Raw genomic sequence first — 5,088 nt, 5'->3', positions numbered from 1 at the left:
CTTAACTCATCAGCCCCAACGAGGGATGAGAGGAAAGTTGGTATGTGTGTGGGGCAGGGGGTGCTGAGGGGAAGGGCATGGGATTTGAAGGTCTGTGGAGGCTAGACTTGCAACATGAGGAGAAATGAAAGGGATAGAATTCATGCCCAACCAAGTATCAGGACCCTCCCTCTCAGGTTCTCCATGGCTCAGCAATGGCCACCACATCATGACAGCTCCTGTTCAGAGGGCCTTAGAAGGGCCAGAGCAGAGACATGTAAGAAGCTAATTGGCTCTTAATCAAGGTGTCCCCCACAAGGAGCCTGTCAATTGTTTTCCCACTGGCAGTTCTCACACCTTCTAGATCTCTGGTCTCTGGTGAGGAGAGACACACAGCATGGAATTCACAACAACCTGTGAGGTGGGCATGGGTGGGCATCATTACGTCCAGCTTAACAGATGAAGAAATTAGGGCTTGAAAGGTTTAAGTGTCCACGTCTGTGCAGGTAGCACAGAAGCAGCAGAACCATGTCTCTTTTCTTTATATATGAAATTTATTGTCAAATTGGTTTCCATACAACACCCAGTGCTCATCCCAACAGGTGCCTCCTCAAAATGCCCATGACTCACTTTCCCCTCCCTCCCACCCCCCATCAGCCCTCAGTTTATTCTCAGTTTTTAAGAGTCTCTTATGGAGAACCAGGTTTCAAACCTGAGCTGTTAAAAATCCCTCTCACTTTATTACCTGCACTGCCTCATCTATGAGTGTGCTGGTTTCTAGTCAACTCACCCATTTGGCCTCTCCCTTGCTTTGCCCTTCATTGTGTCCATCTGGCTCCTAAAACCCCGCTTGCTTCAGCTCCAGTGTCCACAATGTGCTCACATTTCTATTTATAGGAATGGCTTCAGAGAGGTTGCTGGTAAGTGCTGGTTTCCCAAGTTTCCAAACTTGTGACAATCTGCCTGCTCTCTGACCCAAGCTTCAGGCTGCACCAGGTCTAATAGTCTCAGAGTTTTGCTCTGTCTCTGGGCTTCACTGGCCATGTTTGCTATAGGACTGTCCATGAAGCTGGGTCACGTTTGCTGGGAGCTGGGCCAGACAGCAGGTCATTAGCCAATAACTGCTCCATTGAGATGTTGGACCAGATGGGAGAGGTAAAGTCAGAGCCAGGAAATGGAGCCAAAGGTGCATCAGGTGCAAGCTCAGGAGAGAAGAAGCATCAGAACCCGGGCAAAGGTCAGTATGGTGAAAGCCAAGGGGAGATGCCAGGCAAAGGCAGATAAAATAGGGGTAGTTCTGGTGTTAACTCTATGACCACTGGGCATCTACACATGGGATGTCCCCTGAAAGCACAGCCAAGCACGTTTTACTAATGTTTTAACCATATTACCTCGGATGAGATATAATAAGGCCAGATTCACATCAAGAGAGAGAAGCTGGAGAGTCTTTGATAGTTATACTCACAGTTTCCTGGGAAGAGCATAGTGCACCACTCAGGACCACTTGGGGAAGCACCAGGGTCAGTCATAAGGCAGAGAGAGAAAACAGAACTGTGGGAAAGTTCCACATTCTTGTGGTTTCTGTGGGAAGGAATATGTGAAACGAGGTCAACCAGTCTAGGATTGCCTAGTTGAGTAACCAGGCTCTGGGGCGTCGGGGCTATCCGTGATCATCTGGCCCCTGCTCTGGGGTGATTAGCACAAGTGTATAACGGTCTGGAGTGAAGAGCCCCATAAATGAGGTGGTTGGGGTTGTGAAATTAATTGTCTGCTTAAGAAGGGGACCTGACAAAACTCTATCCAGGCCCTCAAAACTGGGTCAGAACAGCCTCTGTACAAACCATATCACAACTGTGTTGAGATGAACTCTGAAGGAGAGTTTTTGGTTTTATAATTCCAAAAGTAGTACACGGAGGTTGAGAATTCAACACACTGAAAATGGGTTTTATTTATTTAAAATTTTTTCATGTTGATTTTATTTTTGAGAGAGAGAGACAGAGACAGAGACAGAGACAGAGCGTGAGTGGGGAGGAGCAGAGAGAGAGGGAGACACAGAATCCAAAGCAGGCTCCAGGCTCCAAACTGTCAGCACAGAGCCTGACATGGGGCTTGAACTCACGAACTGTGAGATCGTGACCCAAACCAAAGTCAGATGCTTAACCAACTGAGCCACCCAGGCACCCATGTAAACAGATTTTAACAGTGAGTCCCAAATATCACAGGGAGATAAATTTAATAGATAAATATGTATTTTTCCAGAACTTTGTCTATACCCATAAGAAATGTGTACCCATGAACGTGCACATTACTCACCCATATATGCATTGTTTTGTAGTTTATAATAAAGATAAAATAGGATCCTACTATGGTATAAATTTATTTTTTAGGCATGGTAATATAACATGGACCTTCTTCCGGGTCATGACATGAAAGCAACACCATTTTTTGATGGTTGCATAATATCCCACAGTATAGATCAACCATAATGTATTGTAAATTATTCTACTATCAATATTTATGTTGCTGTCAGATATTTCCTAACACATTGATTCAGTAAACATTGTACATGCTTGCATGAGTTTTCTGAGGACAAAATTCCTATAAGTGAAATTTCTGAAACAAAAATTATATGCATTTTAAATTTAATTAGAAACTATTGAGTTTCTCTCTGAAAATATTTCACCAGTTTATATTCCCACAACAGTTTATGACCACATGAGACACCATTGATCTCCATTTTCCCAATCTAACTGGTGAGAAATGTGTCTCTGTTTTGGTTTGTACATATCTGATCATTAGGGAGGTTTGTGGGTCTTCTTAAAATACTTATTGGTATTTGAATATCCTCATCTATAAATGAATTCTCCAGGTCTTTTCCCCATTTTTAAACCTTTTTTTTTTTTGTATTTTAAGACTTAACTTTTTATTATTATGTAGATTACAAATATTTTTATAGCAAACCTTATCATTTGCTTTTCATTTTATTTACGAGTTGTTTTTTTTTTTTCCTGTATAAAAACTTATCTGGGGGTGCCTGGGTGACTCAGTGGGTTAAGCATCAGACTCTTGATCTCGGCTCTGGTCACGATCTCATGGTTTGAGAGATTGAGCCCCGCACTGGGCTCTGCACTGACAGTGTAGAGCCCGCCTGGGATTTTTCCTCTCCTCTCTCTCTGCCCCCTCCACCCACTCATGCCCTCTCTCTCTCTCTCAAAACAAATAAATTAAATTTTTAAAAAAGTTTCTATAATAAGCCTGTCCATATTTGCTTTTCTGGTTCCTGTGTTTCTTGTCTTGCTTAGAAGTCTTTCCCATTGAGGGTTGGGATTCTGATAAAATCTATGGACCTCCCCCCCCCCCCCACACACACACAATTTTGACTATGATTTCAAAGGTTTTATAGACTACCTAAAGTCTATCATGGAGCCCTGTCGATTCCTCCTCAGGTGAAGAACACTCCTGTATACTGTATTTATAAATATCTGATCTAGGTAAATGTTTCAAATGATTTCTGCCATCAAATTATTATCTTGACTCTCACTCCCTGTAAAACTTTGCCTGGGGAGCTCTTTATGCAACACCCCATTGTCCACCCTGGATAGTCATGACCTCCTCATGACCCCAAATGTCAGGGTGAATGTCATACCAGCTCAGCATCAGTAACCCAGCCCCTTCCCAGCGCTGCAGTCTCCCCCACTCCACCCACCCAAGTGGGTGAGAACACCCAAGTGTTCTCTTGGATCGCTCTGACCTCACACCTGATTTCAGACCCAGAAAGATGGTACCGGTACTTCTACACACGATACACTGAGATGACTGAGGAGGGGTGAGAGGTCTGCCGAGAGAGATGCCAAGGGCTGCCAGAGAATCGTCAAGGACAGTAGAATCTACCTATCTTCAGAAAGCTTGTGATGAAGGACAGTACATTTAGCAACCGGATATTACAAAGGCTCTCGAGGGGAAAAGTGAGGAAGGTGGAAGTTCAAGATCTTTTCTGGGAAAACCAACAGTTGACATTGGGGGAAAATGTTCAAGGACCTCTCCAGAGTGTTGGGCCTCCCCAAGTGCCAGAAGGAGAGGAGACCCATCATGGGGACCTCGAGTCCTTGCACACCTAGGAACTTCAAAATAGATGCAAACATCCTCTGCAGTGATTCCTTTCTCTGGTAGAAAACTTCTGGGCAAAGCCACTAGGTACTTACACAGGAGCATGAAGCGGCTGCTTTTAGCTTGTGAAATGTCAAATTTAAATGGTTCTGATTGCTTTCCACAGGGCTTCAGTGGCAAAAGGCTCAGCTCAGAGCTTGAAGACCAGCACATTCAACACTTGAATTTAGGAATATCTTCTAACCACTCCACCCTCCAAAACAAGAATTCAAATCCTATCTGAAACAGGCTCCAGCCCTCTACTGATGTGTTTCTCCTGGGCCTCCCTTCTCCACTTTGGATTTCCTTTGGTCATCTGGTTTTCTGTACGCAACAAATAAAACATTTGTTTGACTATTTGTGCTTCCAAACATGCTCACTCTTTTTTCTTCTTATTTTACTTATTTATTTTAATGTTTCTTTATTTTTATTCTTGAGAGAGAGAGTGTGTGTGTGCATGTGCGTGAGTGGGAGAGGGGCATAGAGAGGGAGACAGAGGATCCAAAGCAGGCTCCAAGGTGACAGCAGAGAGCCCAATGTGGGACTTGAACTCATGAAGCATGAGATCATGACCTGAGTCAGTCAGAGCTATCACAGCCCAACCGACTGAGCCACTCAGGCGCTCTGCCTTTTTTTTTTTTTTTCTTTCTTATTTTAGATAGATAGAGTGCATGTGAGTGGGGGAGAGGGGCAGAGGGAAAGAGAGAGGACCTTAGGCAAGCTCCATGCTCAGTACAGAGCCCAAAGTGGGGCTTGGTCCCACAACCCTGGGATCATGCCCTGAGTCAAAATCAAGAGTTGGATGCCTAACCAGCTGAGCCACCCAGCACCCCTATACTCACTCTTGATCATAATCCTCCCAGAGAAATAATTGGGCAAGATTCAACTCTTAGAGAAATATGGGGAATGAGCCACCAAACCCAAAGGAATGCAGATCAATCCAATTTTAGCCATAGGCTTTAT

The 5,088-nt window shown here is 44.1% G+C and overlaps 1 long non-coding RNA gene across 1 annotated transcript; it reads left to right on the top strand.

The window, feature by feature from the left end:
• The first annotated feature begins 953 nt into the window (after positions 1-953).
• On the top strand, positions 954-4,482 carry LOC131506984 (uncharacterized). Its single transcript, XR_009259257.1, has 2 exons — positions 954-1,216; positions 4,253-4,482. It is a non-coding gene; the product is annotated as an uncharacterized LOC131506984 (long non-coding RNA).
• Positions 4,483-5,088: the final 606 nt, after the last annotated feature.

The sequence above is a fragment of the Neofelis nebulosa genome, chromosome 3 (assembly GCF_028018385.1).
Source record: "Neofelis nebulosa isolate mNeoNeb1 chromosome 3, mNeoNeb1.pri, whole genome shotgun sequence".
NCBI classification, from domain to species: domain Eukaryota; kingdom Metazoa; phylum Chordata; class Mammalia; order Carnivora; family Felidae; genus Neofelis; species Neofelis nebulosa.
Note: the sequence above shows the minus strand (reverse complement) of the source record. Positions and strands in the feature narration are given on the sequence as shown.